Raw genomic sequence first — 22,281 nt, forward strand, 5'->3', positions numbered from 1 at the left:
CATTCTGAATGGAAAGCTGAGTTGTGTGACCAGTGGCAAAAACTGACCACGAAGTGACTCGAACCCTCAATCTTCTGATCCGAAGTCAGACGCCTTATCCATTAGGCCACGCGGTCATATGTCCTGCTGAGCTTATTTTTATAATGTAGGTGGTATGCAAGAATGGGAAATATGATATTTATAGTTATTTAGGTTTACATCCTATTGTGTGTTTTCAGCTCCTTTCAATTAAAGCACTCTTTTGGAATCTATATAATGAAAATGTCACCAGTACGATAAGCTTTTGTTTTCTTTTTTGCAATTAAACCTCTTTCTTCATGAGAATAAAGCTCAGTTGTATGCTTTACATAGCTCTGGATATTTCTAGAGGTGGAGAGAAACTGTGACCGTCTGACTCTCGCTCTCAGAGGTCGCTCCCACTCGCTCCTCCTCGAGCCTTACCCCAGAGAGTGTACTGCTGCACAGCACCTGCCTTCTCCCCTGCATAGCGCTCCTGTATAGCGCTTGGTATCGTTTTTCGTTTTTCTTTCTTTCACAGAGAGTGTACTGCTGCACAGCGCCTGCCTTCTCCCCTGCATAGCGCTCCTGTATAGCGCTTGGTATCGTTTTTCGTTTTCCTTTCTGTCAAGAATTGTAGTTAACTTTTAAATAATAGCGTTTTTCCTGCGCTTTAATTTATATTGTTGTTCTGATCAGTGCTCCTGATATCTGGCAACTTTAGCGCGGGGACTGCTGAAATCGCGCTACCCCACCGCCATTTTGCTGTTGTTGTTTGTTTACCTGCCCCAGTGTCTCCTCCCCGCTCCCGCCTCCCAAGCTGACCCTCCCACACACTAGTATCGGCCTGCAGACCTCGTCCCCCTCTGCCCTGTGACCGTCTGACTCTCGCTCTCAGAGGTCGCTCCCACTCGCTCCTCCTCGAGCCTTACCCCAGAGAGTGTACTGCTGCACAGCGCCTGCCTTCTCCCCTGCATAGCGCTCCTGTATAGCGCTTGGTATCGTTTTTCGTTTTTCTTTCTTTCACAGAGAGTGTACTGCTGCACAGCGCCTGCCTTCTCCCCTGCATAGCGCTCCTGTATAGCGCTTGGTATCGTTTTTCATTTTCCTTTCTGTCAAGAATTGTAGTTAACTTTTAACTAATAGCGTTTTTCCTGCGCTATAATTTATATTGTTGTTCTGATCAGTGCTCCTGATATCTGGCAACTTTAGCGCGGGGACTGCTGAAATCGCGCTACCCCACCGCCATTTTGCTGTTGTTGTTTGTTTACCTGCCCCAGTGTCTCCTCCCCGCTCCCGCCTCCCAAGCTGACACTCCCACGCTCCACCCCCCCACTATCCATTTATGGACAGATGCACCCACGCGCAGCGTCCACGCGCTACGGACACGCCGAAGGTGCGCCAAAGGTAAGCCCGTCTACGCCCATCCGCGCCTGGACCGCGCCCAGCGCCAGATCCCCTGGCCCTCGCATTGCCCAGCCCTCCCGCATTACCTACAATGCCACCACCCTCCTAGCCCTTAACCCCGGCCGCTCCCCCAACTGCGTCCAAGCCGCTCCTGGACACACCCATGGACCTTTCTCATGCTACTCCTGCAAATTCATCGGCACCGACACCAACTCCGCTACGACCACACCACAGATTCCCGACCCCAACCACCTACAATGCATCTTGCTCAACACCCGATCGGTCCACAGGCACGCCATTGGCCTCTGGAATCTACTCGACACCATCTCTCCGGACGTCGCCTTCCTAACAGAAACATGGATGAACGCCTCCTCCGCCCCAGACATCACCATTGCCATCCCAGAAGATTATAAGATCATACGCAAGGACCGTACCGGCCACACAGGAGGAGGAATCGCTATCGTCCATAAGAAATCCATCCACATCTCAACCAGCTCTGATGTCAATCTTGCCAACTCTGAACACCTTCACTTCCAGATCCACATCGACCCCAAGACCACACTCAGAGGCACCCTCCTTTACAGGCCACCAGGACCCCGCTCACAATTTAGTGAGGACATCACGGACTTCATCACTCCACACGCGCTCCCCTCCAAAGATTACATCCTTCTGGGAGACCTCAATTTTCACCTTGAAAAGAACAACGACCGCAACTCCACCACCCTTTTGGACAACCTCGCCAACCTCGGACTTAAACAACTGGTCACTTCCCCCACCCACATCGCAGGTCACACCCTCGACCCTATCTTCACCTCCAGCAATCATGTCTCCTTCAGCCACACTACGGCTCTCCTCTGGACTGACCACAGCTGCGTTCACTTTACCTACAACAAGCCCAAACCCAACAACCACCCCCTACCAACTCTGCAAAGAAACTGGAACAAAATCACCATCGACCAGATCTCCTCATCGCTCCTTCTAAACCCCCCAGCCCACTCCTCAAACCCCGACCAAGCCGCCACCAACCTCACCCTATGGTTATCCAACAGCGCCGACATCCTAGCACCACTGAAAAAACGACAAAGCAAACTTGGCAGCAAGAAGGCCTCATGGTTCAACGATGATCTTAAGAAATCCAAGAAACTCTGCCGCTCCCTTGAGAAGGCCTGGAAAAAAGACCCAACCACCAGCACCAAGGACGCCTTCAAAAACGCCACCCGCATACACCACCAACTGATCCGAAAGGCCAAGAAAACCGCCTTCAAGGACCGACTAGATAACAACGCCCACAACAGCAAGGAACTTTTCAACATCGTCAAGGAATTTACCAATCCCTCGGCCAACTCTAACGACATCACCCCCTCTCAAGCCCTCTGCGACTCCCTAGCTTCATTCTTCCACAACAAAATTGCAGACATCCACAACAGCTTCGACAACCAACCCGGAGACCAACCCACCCAACCATCTGCTGGACCTTCACCCCCCTCGAACATCCTTAATGACTGGAACCCAATCTCCACTGAGGACACCATCCGCCTGATGAACTCCATCCACTCAGGATCCCTCACAGACCCATGCCCTCACCACATCTTCAACAAAGCAGACTCCATCATAGCACCGCACCTCCGAGACGTCATCAACTGCTCCTTCAACTCCGCCACCTTCCTGGAAAGCTGGAAACACGCTGAACTCAGCGCCCTTCTGAAAAAACCCACAGCGGACCCCACCGAACTCAAAAATTACCGCCCCATCTCGCTCCTTCCATTCCCGGCCAAAGTCATCGAGAAAGCTGTCAACAACCAGCTCGCCGCCTTCCTCGAAGCCAACAAATCCCTCGACTCCTCACAGTCCGGCTTCCGAGCAAAACACAGCACTGAGACCGCCCTCATCGCAGCAACAGACGACATTCGAACTCTACTGGACAATGGAGACACTGTTGCCCTCATCCTCCTCGACCTCTCCGCAGCCTTCGATACAGTCTGCCATAGCACCCTTCTACAGCGCCTCAGAAACATCGGAATCCAAGGAAAAGCACTAGAATGGATCACCTGGTTCCTCACCGGAAGAACCCAGAGAGTCCGCCTTCCACCATTCAAGTCAGAGGCCACTGAAGTCATCTGCGGCGTACCACAAGGATCTTCACTCAGCCCCACCCTCTTCAACGTATACATGAGCCCCCTCGCGGCCATCGCCCGCCAACACAACCTCAACATCATCTCCTACGCGGATGACACTCAACTGATCCTATCACTCACCAATGACCCTAGCACCGCCAAAACTAACCTACACGAAGGTATGAAAGAAGTAGCCGAATGGATGAAACACAGCCGTCTGAAACTGAACTCAGATAAAACAGAAGTCCTCATCTTAGGTACCTCCCCCTCCGCATGGGACGACTCTTGGTGGCCAGAAGCCCTTGGAAAAGCACCCATCCCGACAGACCACGCACGGAACCTGGGCGTCATCCTGGATTCCTCACTTTCAATGAACAGACAAGTCAACGCCGTCTCCTCATCCTGCTTCAACATTCTTCGCATGCTCAAAAAAACATTTTGTTGGATCCCCACCGAAACTAGGAAAACGGTCACCCACGCTCTGGTCACGAGCCGACTGGACTATGGAAACACCCTCTACGCCGGTACTACCGCTAAACTCCAGAAAAAACTCCAACGAATCCAAAACGCCTCAGCCAGGCTCATATTAGACATCCCGCGTAAAGAACATATCTCTGGTCACCTGAAAAACCTTCACTGGCTTCCCGTCAATAAGAGGATCACTTTCCGGCTCCTAACCCACGCACACAAAGCACTCTACGAAATCGGACCAGAATGCCTCAACACACGACTGTCCTTCTACACCCCCTCCCGCCAGCTACGATCATCCAACCAAGCCCTTGCCACTGTACCTCGCATCAACAAAACCACCATCGGAGGTAGATCCTTCTCCTACCTGGCAGCTAAAACCTGGAACTCACTTCCCACTTACCTTCGCTTTACCCAGAACCACCTAGCATTCAGAAAGCAACTTAAAACGTGGATATTCGACAAGTAATTCCCCACCCCCCCTCAAGCACCTTGAGACCCTCTGGGTATGTAGTGCGCTATACAAATTCTCTGACTTGACTTGACTTGACTTGTTTTGACAGTAGTAAAAACTGCTCCTTTCTGGATATGCCAATTTACACACGCTCAAAGGTTGTATACGTTTCATGAATCCTGACTTGCCCTATTCAAGTAGCTGAAAGCCTGTCACCACCTCTAGAAACAACAGTTACACCAATCCAATTCAAATCATTTTTTCCAAAGGAATATCTTCTGCCGGGTCAAAGTTGCATCTGACAAAGATAGGTGTTTAAAAATATACTTTGTAGTTTCAGAACACCAACATGACTCTGAAGAGTACAGAAGTAAAATGGTACCATTTCAAAGTTCCTAATACCACATAAGCTTCTGAGCGGAAGCATGTAATAAATATATCAATTTTTCTGGAAAAGTAAGAGTGGATATTGGTTTTCACCTCAGATGGGACTCGAACCCACAATCCCTGGCTTAGAAGGCCAGTGCCTTATCCATTAGGCCACTGAGGCACAGATAAACACTTGCAGTCTAGAGGCATTATTTAAATGTATTCAATCGTCAAACACTGGTGTCTGCACACAGGACATTTCTCAGTTCTCTCCATAAGTAAACTTCCCATTTTCATCCTCTTCCATCCCCGACTTTAACACTCTTTTCTGTGCTATAATGGAGGCTCTGCATTTCGCGCAAGTGGAGAGAAATTGGAGGAGAACCACTTTCGACTCAACACTTCTTCTTTCCTGGATGCTTTTCTCAATAAACTGGGCTTTGACAGTGGTATCAAGCCGTCCTTGTCTTCAGCAGGACACAGAAACAGGCACCAAGTCTCCTAACCAAGTTCAACCACACTCTGCAACTTAATAGACCAATGCTTCACAAATTAGCCAACTGTGTCATCAGCAAAGGCAGCCAATGTGCCAATCCTTTATAATTCTTCTGTAGTACTTCTCTTTCTCGTAGGCAAAATTAGCACTTTAACTGCACAAATCATACAGATTTTACACTTGAAGCACTCCATGAACACATACTTACACACCTTGCATTTCATCTACACACCCTTAAGCTAAAAACCCATTCTGTCAAGTCAAAATTCTGCAACCCTATTACATATTCCGTGCGTGTACATAGAAGCACTTCTTAATGCCACTAACATGAACAAGATTTTAGGCTGAAGATGCAATCTAAATGACTGTGCAGTATGTACTCCACTTCATGAATAATTAGGAATGAGAACATGATGGCTATAAGAGTATTGGAAGAGCCTGCTTCCATTCTGAATGGAAATCTGAGTTGTGTGACCATTGGCAAAAACCAACCACGAAGGGACTCGAACCCTCAATCTTCTGATCCGAAGTCAGACGCCTTACCCATTAGGCCACGCGGTCATATGTCCTGCTGTGCTTATTTTTATAATGTAGGTGGTATGCAAGGATGGGAAATATGATATTGATAGTTATTTAGGTTTACATCCCATTGTGTGTTTTCAGCTCCTTTCAATTAAAGCACTCTTTTGGAATCTATATAATGAAAATGTCTCCAGTACGATAAGCTTTTGTTTTCTTTTTTGCATTTAAACCTCTTTCTTCATGAGAATAAAGCTCAGTTGTATGCTTTACATAGCTCTGGATATTTCTAGAGGTGGAGAGAAACTGTTTTGACAGTAGTAAAAACTGCTCCTTTCTGGATATGCCAATTTACACACGCTCAAAGGTTGTATACGTTTCATGAATCCTGACTTGCCCTATTCAAGTAGCTGAAAGCCTGTCACCACCTCTAGAAACAACAGTTACACCAATCCTATTCAAATAATTTTTTCCAAAGGAATATCTTCTGCCGGGTCAAAGTTGCATCTGACAAAGATAGGTGTTTAAAAATCTACTTTGTAGTTTCAGAACACTAACATGACTCTGAAGAGTACAGAAGTAAAATGGTACCATTTCAAAGTTCCTAATACCACATAAGCTTCTGAGCGGAAGCATGTAATAAATATATCAATTTTTCTGGAAAAGTAAGAGTGGGTATTGGTTTTCACCTCAGATGGGACTCGAACCCACAATCCCTGGCTTAGGAGGCCAGTGCCTTATCCATTAGGCCACTGAGGCACAGATAAACACTTGCAGTCTAGAGGCATTATTTAAATGTATTCAATCGTCAAACACTGGTGTCTGCACACAGTACATTTCTCAGTTCTCTCCATAAGTAAACTTCCCATTTTCATCCTCTTCCATCCCCGACTTTAACACTCTTTTCTGTGCTATAATGGAGGCTCTGCATTTCGAGCAAGTGGAGAGAAATTGGAGGAGAACCACTTTCGACTCAACACTTCTTCTTTCCTGGATGCTTTTCTCAATAAACTGGGCTTTGACAGTGGTATCAAGCCGTCCTTGTCTTCAGCAGGACACAGAAACAGGCACCAAGTCTCCTAACCAAGTTCAACCACACTCTGCAACTTAATAGACCAATGCTTCACAAATTAGCCAACTGTGTCATCAGCAAAGGCAGCCAATGTGCCAATCCTTTATAATTCTTCTGTAGTACTTCTCTTTCTCGTAGGCAAAATTAGCACTTTAACTGCACAAATCATACAGATTTTACACTTGAAGCACTCCATGAACACATACTTACACACCTTGCATTTCATCTACACACCCTTAAGCTAAAAACCCATTCTGTCAAGTCAAAATTCTGCAACCCTATTACATATTCCATGCGTGTACATAGAAGCACTTCTTGATGCCACTAACATGAACAAGATTTTAGGCTGAAGATGCAATCTAAATGACTGTGCAGTATGGACTCCACTTCATGAATAATTAGGAATGAGAACATGATGGCTATAAGAGTATTGGAAGAGCCTGCTTCCATTCTGAATGGAAATCTGAGATGTGTGACCATTGGCAAAAACTGACCACGAAGGGACTCGAACCCTCAATCTTCTGATCCGAAGTCAGACGCCTTATCCATTAGGCCACGCAGTCATATGTCCTGCTGTGCTTATTTTTATAATGTAGGTGGTATGCAAGGATGGGAAATATGATATTGATAGTTATTTAGGTTTACATCCCATTGTGTGTTTTCAGCTGCTTTCAATTAAAGCACTCTTTTGGAATCTATATAATGAAAATGTCACCAGTACGATAAGCTTTTGTTTTCTTTTTTGCATTTAAACCTCTTTCTTCATGAGATTAAAGCTCAGTTGTATGCTTTACATAGCTCTGGATATTTCCAGAAGTGGAGAGAAACTGTTTTGACAGTAGTACAAACTGCTCCTTTCTGGATATGCCAATTTACACACGCTCAAAGGTTGTATACGTTTCATGAATCCTGCCTTGCCCTATTCAAGTAGCTGAAAGCCTGTCACCACCTCTAGAAACAACAGTTACACCAATCCAATTCAAATCATTTTTTCCAAAGGAATATCTTCTGCCGGGTCAAAGTTGCATCTGACAAAGATAGGTGTTTAAAAATCTACTTTGTAGTTTCAGAACACCAACATGAGTCCGGAGAGTACAGAAGTAAAATTGTACCATTTCAAAGTTCCTAATACCTCATAAGCTTCTGGGCGAAAGCATGTAATAAATATATAAATTTTTCAAGAAAAGTAATACTGGATATTGGTTTTCACCTCAGATGTGACTCGAACCCACAATCCCTGGCTTAGGAGGCCAGTGCCTTATCCTTTAGGCCACTGAGGCACAGATGAACACTTGCAGTCTAGAGGCATTATTTAAATGTATTCAATCGTCAAACACTGGTGTCTGCACACAGGACATTTCTCAGTTCTCTCCATAAGTAAACTTCCCATTTTCATCCTCTTCCATCCCCGACTTTAACACTCTGTTCTGTGCTATAATGGAGGCTCTGCATTTCGCGCAAGTGGAGAGAAATTGGAGGAGAACCACTTTCGACTCAACACTTCTTCTTTCCTGGATGCTTTTCTCAATAAACTGGGCTTTGACAGTGGTATCAAGCCGTCCTTGTCTTCAGCAGGACACAGAAACAGGCACCAAGTCTGCTAACCAAGTTCAACCACACTCTGCAACTTAATAGACCAATGCTTTCCAAATTAGCCAACTGTGTCATCAGCAAAGGCAGCCAATGTGCAAAACCTTTATAATTCTTCTGTAGTACTTTTCTTTCTCGTAGGCAAAATTAGCACTTTAACTGCACAAATCATACAGATTTTTACACTTGAAGCACTCCATGAACACATACTTACACACCTTGCATTTCATCTACACACCCTTAAGCTAAAAACCCATTCTGTCAAGTCAAAATTCTGCAACCCTATTACATATTCAGTGCGTGTACATAGAAGCACTTCTTAATGCCACTAACATGGACAAGATTTTAGGCTGAAGATGCAATCTAAATGACTGTGCAGTATGTACTCCACTTCATGAATAATTAGGAATGAGAACATGATGGCTATAAGAGTATTGGAAGAGCCTGCTTCAATTCTGAATGGAAAGCTGAGTTGTGTGACCATTGGCAAAAACCGACCACGGAGGGACTCGAACCCTCAATCTTCTGATCCGAAGTCAGACACCTTATCCATCAGGCCACGCTGTCATATGTCCTGCTGTGCTTATTTTTATAATGTAGGTGGTATGCAAGGATGGGAAATATGATATTGATAGTTATTTAGGTTTACATCCCATTGTGTTTTTTCAGCAACTTTCAATTAAAGCACTCTTTTGGAATCTATATAATGAGAATGTCACCAGTACGATAAGCTTTTGTTTTCTTTTTTGCATTTAAACCTCTTTCTTCATGAGATTAAAGCTCAGTTGTATGCTTTACATAGCTCTGGATTTTTCCAGAAGGGTAGAGAAACTGTTTAGACAGTAGTACAAACTGCTCCTTTCTGGATATGCCAATTTACACACGCTCAAAGGTTGTATACGTTTCATGAATCCTGACTTGCCCTATTCAAGTAGCTGAAAGCCTGTCACCACCTCTAGAAACAACAGTTACACCAATCCAATTCAAATCATTTTTTCCAAAGGAATATCTTCTGACGGGTCAAAGTTGAATCCGACAAAGATAGGTGTTTAAAAATCTACTTTGTAGTTTCAGAACACCAACATGACTCTGAAGAGTTCAGAAGTAAAATGGTACCATTTCAAAGTTCCTAATACCACATAAGCTTCTGAGCAGAAGCATGTAATATATATATCAATTTTTCTGGAAAAGTAAGAGTGGATATTGGTTTTCACCTCTGATGGGACTCGAACCCACAATCCCTGGCTTAGGAGGCCAGTGCCTTATCCATTAGGCCACTGGGGCACAAATAAACACTTGCAGTCTAGAGGCATTATTTAAATGCATTCAATCGTCAAACACTGGTGTCTGCACACAGGACATTTCTCAGTTCTCTCCATAAGTAAACTTCCCATTTTCATCCTCTTCCATCCCCGACTTTAACACTCTGTTCTGTGCTATAATGGACTCTCTGCATTTCGAGCAAGTGGAGAGAAATTGGAGGAGAACCACTCTCGACTCAACACTTCTTCTTTCCTGGATGCGTTTCTCAATAAACTGGTCTTTGACAGTGGTATCAAGCCGTCCTTGTCTTCAGCAGGACACAGAAACAGGCACCAATTCTCCTAACCAAGTTTAACCACACTCTGCAATTTAATAGACCAATGCTTCACAAATTAGCCAACTGTGTCATCAGCAAAGGCAGCCAATGTGCCAATCCTTTATAATTCTTCTGTAGTACTTCTCTTTCTCGTAGGCAAAATTAGAACTTTAACTGCACAAATCATACAGATTTTACACTTGAAGCACTCCATGAACACATACTTACACACCTTGCATTCCATCTACACACCCTTAAGCTAAAAACCAATTCTGTCAAGTCAAAATTCTGCAACCCTATTACATATTCCGTGCGTGTACATAGAAGCACTTCTTAATGCCACTAACATGAACAAGATTTTAGGCTGAAGATGCAATCTAAATGACTGTGCAGTATGTACTCCACTTCATGAATAATTAGGAATGAGAACATGATGGCTATAAGAGTATTGGAAGAGCCTGCTTCCATCCTGAATGGAAATCTGAGTTGTGTGACCATTGGCAAAAACCGACCACGAAGGGACTCGAACCCTCAATCTTCTGATCCGAAGTCAGACGCCTTATCCATTAGGCCACGCGGTCATATGTCCTGCTGTACTTATTTTTATAATGTAGGTGGTATGCAAGTATGGGAAATATGATATTGATAGTTATTTAGGTTTACATCCCATTGTGTGTTTTCAGCTCCTTTCAATTAAAGCACTCTTTTGGAATCTATATAATGAAAATGTCACCAGTACGATAAGCTTTTGTTTTCTTTTTTGCATTTAAACCTCTTTCTTCATGAGAATAAAGCTCAGTTGTATGCTTTACATAGCTCTGGATATTTCTAGAGGTGGAGAGAAACTGTTTTGACAGTAGTAAAAACTGCTCCTTTCTGGATATGCCAATTTACACACGCTCAAAGGTTGTATACGTTTCATGAATCCTGACATTGCCCTATTCAGGTAGCTGAAAGCCTGTCACCACCTCTAGAAACAACAGTTACACCAATCCAATTCAAATAATTCTTTCCAAAGGAATATCTTCTGCCGGGTCAAAGTTGCATCTGACAAAGATAGGTGTTTAAAAATCTACTTTGTAGTTTCAGAACACCAACATGACTCTGAAGAGTACAGAAGTAAAATGGTACCATTTCAAAGTTCCTAATACCACATAAGCTTCTGAGCGGAAGCATGTAATAAATATATCAATTTTTCTGGAAAAGTAAGAGTGGATATTGGTTTTCACCTCAGATGGGACTCGAACCCACAATCCCTGGCTTAGGAGGCTAGTGCCTTATCCATTAGGCCACTGAGGCACAGATAAACACTTGCAGTCTAGAGGCATTATTTAAATGCATTCAATCGTCAAATACTGGTGTCTGCACACAGGACATTTCTCAGTTCTCTCCATAAGTAAACTTCCCATTTTCATCCTCTTCCATCCCCGACTTTAACACTCTGTTCTGTGCTATAATGGAGGCTCTGCATTTCGAGCAAGTGGAGAGAAATTGGAGGAGAACCACTTTTGACTCAACACTTCTTCTTTCCTGGATGCTTTTCTCAATAAACTGGGCTTTGACAGTGGTATCAAGCCGTCCTTGTCTTCAGCAGGACACAGAAACAGGCACCAAGTCTCCTAACCAAGTTCAACCACACTCTGCAACTTAATAGACCAATGCTACACTAATTAGACAACTGTGTCATCAGCAAAGGCAGCCAATGTGCCTATCCTTTATAATTCTTCTGTAGTACTTTTCTTTCTCGTAGGCAAAATTAGCACTTTAACTGCACAAATCATACAGATTTTTAAACTTGAAGCACTCCATGAACACATACTTACACACCTTGCATTTCATCTACACACCCTTAAGCTAAAAACCCATTCTGTCAAGTCAAAATTCTGCAATCCTATTACATATTCAGTGCGTGTACATAGAAGCACTTCTTAATGCCACTAACATGGACAAGATTTTAGGCTGAAGATGCAATCTAAATGACTGTGCAGTATGTACTCCACTTCATGAATAATTAGGAATGAGAACATGATGGCTATAATAGTATTGGAAGAGCCTGCTTCCATTCTGAACGGAAAGCTGAGTTGTGTGTCCATTGGCAAAAACCGACCACGAAGGGACTCGAACCCTCAATCTTCTGATCAGAAGTCACACACCTTATCCATCAGGCCACGCGGTCATATGTCCTGCTGTGCTTATTTTTATAATGTAGGTGGTATGCAAGGATGGGAAATATGATATTGATAGTTATTTAGGTTTACATCCCATTGTGTTTTTTCAGCTCCTTTCAATTAAAGCACTCTTTTGGAATCTATATAATGAGAATGTCACCAGTACGATAAGCTTTTGTTTTCTTTTTTGCATTTAAACCTCTTTCTTCATGAGATTAAAGCTCAGTTGTATGCTTTACATAGCTCTGGATATTTCCAGAAGTGGAGAGAAACTGTTTTGATAGTAGTACAAACTGCTCCTTTCTGGATATGCCAATTTACACACGCTCAAAAGTTGTATACGTTTCATGAATCCTGCCTTGCCCTATTCAAGTAGCTGAAAGCCTGTCACTACCTCTAGAAACAACAGTTACACCAATCCAATTCAAATAATTTTTTCCAAAGGAATATCTTCTGCCGGGTCAAAGTTGCATCTGACAAAGATAGGTGTTTAAAAATCTACTTTGTAGTTTCAGAACACCAACATGAGTCCGGGGAGTACAGAAGTAAAATGGTACCATTTCAAAGTTTCTAATACCTCATAAGCTTCTGAGCGGAAGCATGTAATAAATATATAAATTTTTCAAGGAAAGTAATACTGGATATTGGTTTTCACCTCAGATGGGACTCAAACCCACAATCCCTGTCTTAGGAGGCCAGTGCCTTATCCATTAGGCCACTGAGGCACAGATGAACACTTGCACTCTAGAGGCATTATTTAAATGTATTCAATCGTCAAACACTGGTGTCTGCACACAGGACATTTCTCAGTTCTCTCCATAAGTAAACTTCCCATTTTCATCCTCTTCCATCCCCGACTTTAACACTCTGTTCTGTGCTATAATGGACTCTCTGCATTTCGCGCAAGTGGAGAGAAATTGGAGGAGAACCACTTTCGACTCAACACTTCTTCTTTCCTGGATGCTTTTCTCAATAAACTGGGCTTTGACAGTGGTATCAAGCCGTCCTTGTCTTCAGCAGGACACAGAAACAGGCACCAAGTCTGCTAACCAAGTTCAACCACACTCTGCAACTTAATAGACCAATGCTTTCCAAATTAGCCAACTGTGTCATCAGCAAAGGCAGCCAATGTGCAAAACCTTTATAATTCTTCTGTAGTACTTTTCTTTCTCGTAGGCAAAATTAGCACATTAACTGCACAAATCATACAGATTTTTACACTTGAAGCACTCCATGAACACATACTTACACACCTTGCATTTCATCTACACACCCTTAAGCTAAAAACCCATTCTGTCAAGTCAAAATTCTGCAACCCTATTACATATTCAGTGCGTGTACATAGAAGCACTTCTTAATGCCACTAACATGGACAAGATTGTAGGCTGAAGATGCAATCTAAATGACTGTGCAGTATGTACTCCACTTCATGAATAATTAGGAATGAGAACATGATGGCTATAAGAGTATTGGAAGAGCCTGCTTCCATTCTGAACGGAAAGCTGAGTTGTGTGTCCATTGGCAAAAACCGACCACGAAGGGACTCGAACCCTCAACCTTCTGATCCGAAGTCAGACACCTTATCCATTAGGCCACGCTGTCATATGTCCTGCTGTGCTTATTTTTATAATGTAGGTGGTATGCAAGGATGGGAAATATGATATTGATAGTTATTTAGGTTTACATCCCATTGTGTTTTTTCAGCTCCTTTCAATTAAAGCACTCTTTTGGAATCTATATAATGAGAATGTCACCAGTACGATAAGCTTTTGTTTTCTTTTTTGCATTTAAACCTCTTTCTTCATGAGATTAAAGCTCAGTTGTATGCTTTACATAGCTCTGGATTTTTCCAGAAGTGGAGAGAAACTGTTTTGACAGTAGTACAAACTGCTCCTTTCTGGATATGCCAATTTACACACGCTCAAAGGTTGTATACGTTTCATGAATCCTGACTTGCCCTATTCAAGTAGCTGAAAGCCTGTCACCACCTCTAGAAACAACAGTTACACCAATCCAATTCAAATCATTTTTTCCAAAGGAATATCTTCTGACGGGTCAAAGTTGTATCCGACAAAGATAGGTGTTTAAAAATCTACTTTGTAGTTTCAGAACACCAACATGAGTCCGGAGAGTACAGAAGTAAAATGGTACCATTTCAAAGTTCCTAATACCTCATAAGCTTCTGAGCGGAAGCATGTAATAAATATATACATTTTTCTAGAAGAGTAATAGTGGATATTGGTTTTCACCTCAGATGGGACTTGAACCCACAATCCCTGGCTTAGGAGGCCAGTGCCTTATCCATTAGGCCACTGAGGCACAGATGAACACTTGCACGCTAGAGGCATTATATAAATGTATTCAATCGTCAAACAATGGTGTCTGCACACAGGACATTTCTCAGTTCTCTCCATAAGTAAACTTCCCATTTTCATCCTCTTCCATCCCCGACTTTAACACTCTGTTCTGTGCTATAATGGAGGCTCTGCATTTCGAGCAAGAGGAGAGAAATTGGAGGAGAACCACTTTCGACTCAACACTTCTTCTTTCCTGGATGCTTTTCTCAATAAACTGGGCTTTGACAGTGGTATCAAGCCGTCCTTGTCTTCAGCAGGACACAGAAACAGGCACCAAGTCTCCTAACCAAGTTCAACCACACTCTGCAACTTAATAGACCAATGCTTTACAAATTAGCCAACTGTGTCATCAGCAAAGGCAGCCAATGTGCCAATCCTTTATAATTCTTCTGTAGTACTTTTCTTTCTCGTAGGCAAAATTAGCACTTTAACTGCACAAATCATACAGATTTTTACACTTGAAGCACTCCATGAACACATACTTACACACCTTGCATTTCATCTACACACCCTTAAGCTAAAAACCCATTCTGTCAAGTCAAAATTCTGCAACCCTATTACATATTCAGTGCGTGTACATAGAAGCACTTCTTAATGCCACTAACATGGACAAGATTTTAGGCTGAAGATGCAATCTAAATGACTGTGCAGTATGTACTCCACTTCATGAATAATTAGGAATGAGAACATGATGGCTATAAGAGTATTGGAAGAGCCTGCTTCCATTCTGAACGGAAAGCTGAGTTGTGTGTCCATTGGCAAAAGCCGACCACGAAGGGACTCGAACCCTCAACCTTCTGATCCGAAGTCAGACACCTTATCCATTAGGCCACGCGGTCATATGTCCTGCTGTGCTTATTTTTATAATGTAGGTGGTATGCAAGGATGGGAAATATGATATTGATAGTCATTTAGGTTTACATCCCATTGTGTTTTTTCAGCTCCTTTCAATTAAAGCACTCTTTTGGAATCTATATAATGAGAATGTCACCAGTACGATAAGCTTTTGTTTTCTTTTTTGCATTTAAACCTCTTTCTTCATGAGATTAAAGCTCAGTTGTATGCTTTACATAGCTCTGGATTTTTCCAGAAGTGGAGAGAAACTGTTTTGACAGTAGTACAAACTGCTCCTTTCTGGATATGCCAATTTACACACGCTCAAAGGTTGTATACGTTTCATGAATCCTGACTTGCCCTATTCAAGTAGCTGAAAGCCTGTCACCACCTCTAGAAACAACAGTTACACCAATCCAATTCAAATCATTTTTTCCAAAGGAATATCTTCTGACGGGTCAAAGTTGTATCCGACAAAGATAGGTGTTTAAAAATCTACTTTGTAGTTTCAGAACACCAACATGAGTCCGGAGAGTACAGAAGTAAAATGGTACCATTTCAAAGTTCCTAATACCTCATAAGCTTCTGAGCGGAAGCATGTAATAAATATATACATTTTTCTAGAAAAGTAATAGTGGATATTGGTTTTCACCTCAGATGGGACTGGAACCCACAATCCCTGGCTTAGGAGGCCAGTGCCTTATCCATTAGGCCACTGAGGCACAGATGAACACTTGCACGCTAGAGGCATTATATAAATGTATTCAATCGTCAAACACTGGTGTCTGCACACAGGACATTTCTCAGTTCTCTCCATAAGTAAACTTCCCATTTTCATCCTCTTCCATACCCGACTTTAACACTCTGTTCTGTGCTATAATGGAGGCTCTGCATTTCGAGCAAGAGGAGAGAAATTGGAGGAGAACCACTTTCGACTCAACACTTCTTCTTTCCTGGATGCTTTTCTCAATAAACTGGGCTTTGACAGTGGTATCAAGCCGTCCTTGTCTTCAGCAGGACACAGAAACAGGCACCAAGTCTCCTAACCAAGTTCAACCACACTCTGCAACTTAATAGACCAATGCTTTACAAATTAGCCAACTGTGTCATCAGCAAAGGCAGCCAATGTGCCAATCCTTTATAATTCTTCTGTAGTACTTTTCTTTCTCGTAGGCAAAATTAGCACTTTAACTGCACAAATCATACAGATTTTTACACTTGAAGCACTCCATGAACACATACTTACACACCTTGCATTTCATCTACACACCCTTAAGCTAAAAACCCATTCTGTCAAGTCAAAATTCTGCAACCCTATTACATATTCAGTGCGTGTACATAGAAGCACTTCTTAATGCCACTAACATGGACAAGATTTTAAGCTGAAGATGCAATCTAAATGACTGTGCAGTATGTACTCCACTTCATGAATAATTAGGAATGAGAACATGATGGCTATAAGAGTATTGGAAGAGCCTGCTTCCATTCTGAACGGAAAGCTGAGTTGTGTGTCCATTGGCAAAAACCAACCACGAAGGGACTCGAACCCTCAACCTTCTGATCCGAAGTCAGACACCTTATCCATTAGGCCACGCAGTCATATGTCCTGCTGTGCTTATTTTTATAATGTAGGTGGTATGCAAGGATGGGAAATATGATATTGATAGTTATTTAGGTTTACATCCCATTGTGTTTTTTCAGCTCCTTTCAATTAAAGCACTCTTTTGGAATCTATATAATGAGAATGTCACCAGTACGATAAGCTTTTGATTTCTTTTTTGCATTTAAACCTCTTTCTTCATGAGATTAAAGCTCAGTTGTATGCTTTACATAGCTCTGGATATTTCCAGAAGTGGAGAGAAACTGTTTTGACAGTAGTACAAACTGCTCCTTTCTGGATATGCCAATTTACACACGCTCAAAGGTTGTATACGTTTCATGAATCCTGCCTTGCCCTATTCAAGTAGCTGAAAGCCTGTCACCACCTCTAGAAACAACAGTTACACCAATCCAATTCAAATCATTTTTTCCAAAGGAATATCTTCTGCCGGGTCAAAGTTGCATCTGACAAAGATAGGTGTTTAAAAATCTACTTTGTAGTTTCAGAACACCAACATGAGTCCGGAGAGTACAGAAGTAAAATGGTACCATTTCAAAGTTCCTAATACCTCATAAGCTTCTGAGCGGAAGCATGTAATAAATATATACATTTTTCTAGAAAAGTAATAGTGGATATTGGTTTTCACCTCAGATGGGACTCGAACCCACAAACCCTGGCTTAGGAGGCCAGTGCCTTATCCATTAGGCCACTGAGGCACAGATGAACACTTGCACGCTAGAGGCCTTATATAAATGTATTCAATCGTCAAACACTGGTGTCTGCACACAGGACATTTCTCAGTTCTCTCCATAAGTAAACTTCCCATTTTCATCCTCTTCCATCCCCGACTTTAACACTCTGTTCTGTGCTATAATGGAGGCTCTGCATTTCGAGCAAGAGGAGAGAAATTGGAGGAGAACCACTTTCGACTCAACACTTCTTCTTTCCTGGATGCTTTTCTCAATAAACTGGGCTTTGACAGTGGTATCAAGCCGTCCTTGTCTTCAGCAGGACACAGAAACAGGCACCAAGTCTCCTAACCAAGTTCAACCACACTCTGCAACTTAATAGACCAATGCTTTACAAATTAGCCAACTGTGTCATCAGCAAAGGCAGCCAATGTGCCAATCCTTTATAATTCTTCTGTAGTACTTTTCTTTCTCGTAGGCAAAATTAGCACTTTAACTGCACAAATCATACAGATTTTTACACTTGAAGCACTCCATGAACACATACTTACACACCTTGCATTTCATCTACACACCCTTAAGCTAAAAACCCATTCTGTCAAGTCAAAATTCTGCAACCCTATTACATATTCAGTGCGTGTACATAGAAGCACTTCTTAATGCCACTAACATGGACAAGATTTTAGGCTGAAGATGCAATCTAAATGACTGTGCAGTATGTACTCCACTTCATGAATAATTAGGAATGAGAACATGATGGCTATAAGAGTATTGGAAGAGCCTGCTTCCATTCTGAACGGAAAGCTGAGTTGTGTGTCCATTGGCAAAAACCGACCACGAAGGGACTTGAACCCTCAACCTTCTGATCCGAAGTCAGACACCTTATCCATTAGGCCACGCGGTCATATGTCCTGCTGTGCTTATTTTTATAATGTAGGTGGTATGCAAGGATGGGAAATATGATATTGATAGTTATTTAGGTCTACATCCCATTGTGTTTTTTTAGCTCCTTTCAATTAAAGCACTCTTTTGGAATCTATATAATGAGAATGTCACCAGTACGATAAGCTTTTGTTTTCTTTTTTGCATTTAAACCTCTTTCTTCATGAGATTAAAGCTCAGTTGTATGCTTTACATAGCTCTGGATTTTTCCAGAAGTGGAGAGAAACTGTTTTGACAGTAGTACAAACTGCTCCTTTCTGGATATGCCAATTTACACACGCTCAAAGGTTGTATACGTTTCATGAATACTGACTTGCCCTATTCAAGTAGCTGAAAGCCTGTCACCACCTCTAGAAACAACAGTTACACCAATCCAATTCAAATCATTTTTTCCAAAGGAATATCTTCTGACGGGTCAAAGTTGTATCCGACAAAGATAGGTGTTTAAAAATCTACTTTGTAGTTTCAGAACACCAACATGAGTCCGGAGAGTACAGAAGTAAAATGGTACCATTTCAAAGTTCCTAATACCTCATAAGCTTCTGAGCGGAAGCATGTAATAAATATATACATTTTTCTAGAAAAGTAATAGTGGATATTGGTTTTCACCTCAGATGGGACTCGAACCCACAATCCCTGGCTTAGGAGGCCAGTGCCTTATCCATTAGGCCACTGAGGCACAGATGAACACTTGCACGCTAGAGGCATTATATAAATGTATTCAATCGTCAAACACTGGTGTCTGCACACAGGACATTTCTCAGTTCTCTCCATAAGTAAACTTCCCATTTTCATCCTCTTCCATCCCCGACTTTAACACTCTGTTCTGTGCTATAATGGAGGCTCTGCATTTCGAGCAAGAGGAGAGAAATTGGAGGAGAACCACTTTCGACTCAACACATCTTCTTTCCTGGATGCTTTTCTCAATAAACTGGGCTTTGACAGTGGTATCAAGCCGTCCTTGTCTTCAGCAGGACACAGAAACAGGCACCAAGTCTCCTAACCAAGTTCAACCACACTCTGCAACTTAATAGACCAATGCTTTACAAATTAGCCAACTGTGTCATCAGCAAAGGCAGCCAATGTGCCAATCCTTTATAATTCTTCTGTAGTACTTTTCTTTCTCGTAGGCAAAATTAGCACTTTAACTGCACAAATCATACAGATTTTTACACTTGAAGCACTCCATGAACACATACTTACACACCTTGCATTTCATCTACACACCCTTAAGCTAAAAACCCATTCTGTCAAGTCAAAATTCTGCAACCCTATTACATATTCAGTGCGTGTACATAGAAGCACTTCTTAATGCCACTAACATGGACAAGATTTTAGGCTGAAGATGCAATCTAAATGACTGTGCAGTATGTACTCCACTTCATGAATAATTAGGAATGAGAACATGATGGCTATAAGAGTATTGGAAGAGCCTGCTTCCATTCTGAACGGAAAGCTGAGTTGTGTGTCCATTGGCAAAAACCGACCACGAAGGGACTCGAACCCTCAACCTTCTGATCCGAAGTCAGACACCTTATCCATTAGGCCACGCAATCATATGTCCTGCTGTGCTTATTTTTATAATGTAGGTGGTATGCAAGTATGGGAAATATGATATTGATAGTTATTTAGGTTTACATCCCATTGTGTTTTTTCAGCTCCTTTCAATTAAAGCACTCTTTTGGAATCTATATAATGAGAATGTCACCAGTACGATAAGCTTTTGTTTTCTTTTTTGCATTTAAACCTCTTTCTTCATGAGATTAAAGCTCAGTTGTATGCTTTACATAGCTCTGGATATTTCCAGAAGTGGAGAGAAACTGTTTTGACAGTAGTACAAACTGCTCCTTTCTGGATATGCCAATTTACACACGCTCAAAGGTTGTATACGTTTCATGAATCCTGCCTTGCCCTATTCAAGTAGCTGAAAGCCTGTCACCACCTCTAGAAACAACAGTTACACCAATCCAATTCAAATCATTTTTTCCAAAGGAATATCTTCTGCCGGGTCAAAGTTGCATCTGACAAAGATAGGTGTTTAAAAATCTACTTTGTAGTTTCAGAACACCAACATGAGTCCGGAGAGTACAGAAGTAAAATGGTACCATTTCAAAGTTCCTAATACCTCATAAGCTTCTGAGCGGAAGCATGTAATAAATATATAAATTTTTCAAGAAAAGTAATACTGGATAATGGTTTTCACCTCAGATGGGACTTGAACCCACAATCCCTGGCTTAGGAGGCCAGTGCCTTAACCATTAGGCCACTGAGGCTCAGATGAGCACTTGCAGTCTAGAGGCATTATTTAAATGTATTCAATTGTCACACACTGGTGTCTGCACACAGGACATTTCTCAGTTCTCTCCATAAGTAAACTTCCCATTTTCATCCTCTTCCATCCCCGACTTTAACACTCTGTTCTGTGCTATAATGGAGGCTCTGCATTTCGCGCAAGTGGAGAGAAATTGGAGGAGAACCACTTTCGACTCAACACTTCTTCTTTCCTGGATGCTTTTCTCAATAAACTGGGCTTTGACAGTGGTATCAAGCCGTCCTTGTCTTCAGCAGGACACAGAAACAGGCACCAAGTCTGCTAACCAATTTCAACCGCACTCTGCAACTTAATAGACCAATGCTTTACAAATTAGCCAACTGTGTCATCAGCAAAGGCAGCCAATGTGCAAAACCTTTATAATTCTTCTGTAGTACTTTTCTTTCTCATAGGCAAAATTAGCACTTTAACTGCACAAATCATACAGATTTTTACACTTGAAGCACTCCATGAACACATACTTACACACCTTGCATTTCATCTACACACCCTTAAGCTAAAAACCCATTCTGTCAAGTCAAAATTCTGCAACCCTATTACATATTCAGTGCGTGTACATAGAAGCACTTCTTAATGCCACTAACATGGACAAGATTTTAGGCTGAAGATGCAATCTAAATGACTGTGCAGTATGTACTCCACTTCATGAATAATTAGGAATGAGAACATGATGGCTATAAGAGTATTGGAAGAGCCTGCTTCCATTCTGAATGGAAAGCTGAGTTGTGTGACCATTGGCAAAAACCGACCACGAAGGGACTAGAACCCTCAATCTTCTGATCCGAAGTCAGACACCTTATCCATTAGGCCACGCGGTCATATGTCCTGCTGTGCTTATTTTTATAATGTAGGTGGTATGCAAGGATGGGAAATATGATATTGATAGTTATTTAGGTTTACATCCCATTGCGTGTTTTCAGCTCCTTTCAATTAAAGCACTCTTTTGGAATCTATATAATGAAAATGTCACCAGTACGATAAGCTTTTGTTTTCTTTTTTGCATTTGAACCTCTTTCTTCATGAGATTAAAGCTCAGTTGTACGCTTTACATAGCTCTGGATATTTCCAGAAGTGGAGAGAAACTGTTTTGACAGTAGTACAAACTGCTCCTTTCTGGATATGCCAATTTACACACGCTCAAAGGTTGTATACGTTTCATGAATCCTGCCTTGCCCTATTCAAGTAGCTGAAAGCCTGTCACCACCTCTAGAAACAACAGTTACACCAATCCGATTCAAATCATTTTTTCCAAAGGAATATCTTCTGCCGGGTCAAAGTTGCATCTGACAAAGAT

General features: G+C 42.2%; 18 non-coding genes across 18 annotated transcripts; all 18 read right to left on the minus strand.

The window, feature by feature from the left end:
• Positions 1-43: 43 nt before the first annotated feature.
• Positions 44-116, minus strand: TRNAR-UCG (transfer RNA arginine (anticodon UCG)). Its single transcript has one exon. It is a non-coding gene; the product is annotated as a tRNA-Arg (tRNA).
• Positions 117-4,917: 4,801 nt separating this feature from the next.
• On the minus strand, positions 4,918-4,990 carry TRNAR-UCU (transfer RNA arginine (anticodon UCU)). Its single transcript has one exon. It is a non-coding gene; the product is annotated as a tRNA-Arg (tRNA).
• An 803-nt stretch (positions 4,991-5,793) lies between these two features.
• On the minus strand, positions 5,794-5,866 carry TRNAR-UCG (transfer RNA arginine (anticodon UCG)). Its single transcript has one exon. It is a non-coding gene; the product is annotated as a tRNA-Arg (tRNA).
• Positions 5,867-6,510: 644 nt separating this feature from the next.
• Positions 6,511-6,583, minus strand: TRNAR-CCU (transfer RNA arginine (anticodon CCU)). The gene has a single exon. It is a non-coding gene; the product is annotated as a tRNA-Arg (tRNA).
• An 803-nt stretch (positions 6,584-7,386) lies between these two features.
• Positions 7,387-7,459, minus strand: TRNAR-UCG (transfer RNA arginine (anticodon UCG)). Its single transcript has one exon. It is a non-coding gene; the product is annotated as a tRNA-Arg (tRNA).
• A 3,114-nt stretch (positions 7,460-10,573) lies between these two features.
• Positions 10,574-10,646, minus strand: TRNAR-UCG (transfer RNA arginine (anticodon UCG)). Its single transcript has one exon. It is a non-coding gene; the product is annotated as a tRNA-Arg (tRNA).
• A 645-nt stretch (positions 10,647-11,291) lies between these two features.
• On the minus strand, positions 11,292-11,364 carry TRNAR-CCU (transfer RNA arginine (anticodon CCU)). The gene has a single exon. It is a non-coding gene; the product is annotated as a tRNA-Arg (tRNA).
• Positions 11,365-13,762: 2,398 nt separating this feature from the next.
• On the minus strand, positions 13,763-13,835 carry TRNAR-UCG (transfer RNA arginine (anticodon UCG)). The gene has a single exon. It is a non-coding gene; the product is annotated as a tRNA-Arg (tRNA).
• A 644-nt stretch (positions 13,836-14,479) lies between these two features.
• Positions 14,480-14,552, minus strand: TRNAR-CCU (transfer RNA arginine (anticodon CCU)). The gene has a single exon. It is a non-coding gene; the product is annotated as a tRNA-Arg (tRNA).
• An 804-nt stretch (positions 14,553-15,356) lies between these two features.
• On the minus strand, positions 15,357-15,429 carry TRNAR-UCG (transfer RNA arginine (anticodon UCG)). Its single transcript has one exon. It is a non-coding gene; the product is annotated as a tRNA-Arg (tRNA).
• A 644-nt stretch (positions 15,430-16,073) lies between these two features.
• Positions 16,074-16,146, minus strand: TRNAR-CCU (transfer RNA arginine (anticodon CCU)). Its single transcript has one exon. It is a non-coding gene; the product is annotated as a tRNA-Arg (tRNA).
• Positions 16,147-16,950: 804 nt separating this feature from the next.
• Positions 16,951-17,023, minus strand: TRNAR-UCG (transfer RNA arginine (anticodon UCG)). Its single transcript has one exon. It is a non-coding gene; the product is annotated as a tRNA-Arg (tRNA).
• A 644-nt stretch (positions 17,024-17,667) lies between these two features.
• On the minus strand, positions 17,668-17,740 carry TRNAR-CCU (transfer RNA arginine (anticodon CCU)). The gene has a single exon. It is a non-coding gene; the product is annotated as a tRNA-Arg (tRNA).
• Positions 17,741-18,544: 804 nt separating this feature from the next.
• On the minus strand, positions 18,545-18,617 carry TRNAR-UCG (transfer RNA arginine (anticodon UCG)). The gene has a single exon. It is a non-coding gene; the product is annotated as a tRNA-Arg (tRNA).
• A 644-nt stretch (positions 18,618-19,261) lies between these two features.
• Positions 19,262-19,334, minus strand: TRNAR-CCU (transfer RNA arginine (anticodon CCU)). Its single transcript has one exon. It is a non-coding gene; the product is annotated as a tRNA-Arg (tRNA).
• An 804-nt stretch (positions 19,335-20,138) lies between these two features.
• Positions 20,139-20,211, minus strand: TRNAR-UCG (transfer RNA arginine (anticodon UCG)). Its single transcript has one exon. It is a non-coding gene; the product is annotated as a tRNA-Arg (tRNA).
• A 644-nt stretch (positions 20,212-20,855) lies between these two features.
• On the minus strand, positions 20,856-20,928 carry TRNAR-CCU (transfer RNA arginine (anticodon CCU)). The gene has a single exon. It is a non-coding gene; the product is annotated as a tRNA-Arg (tRNA).
• Positions 20,929-21,732: 804 nt separating this feature from the next.
• On the minus strand, positions 21,733-21,805 carry TRNAR-UCG (transfer RNA arginine (anticodon UCG)). The gene has a single exon. It is a non-coding gene; the product is annotated as a tRNA-Arg (tRNA).
• Positions 21,806-22,281: the final 476 nt, after the last annotated feature.

Source organism: Lissotriton vulgaris, chromosome 5 (assembly GCF_964263255.1).
Source record: "Lissotriton vulgaris chromosome 5, aLisVul1.2, whole genome shotgun sequence".
Classification (NCBI taxonomy): Eukaryota; Metazoa; Chordata; class Amphibia; order Caudata; family Salamandridae; genus Lissotriton; species Lissotriton vulgaris.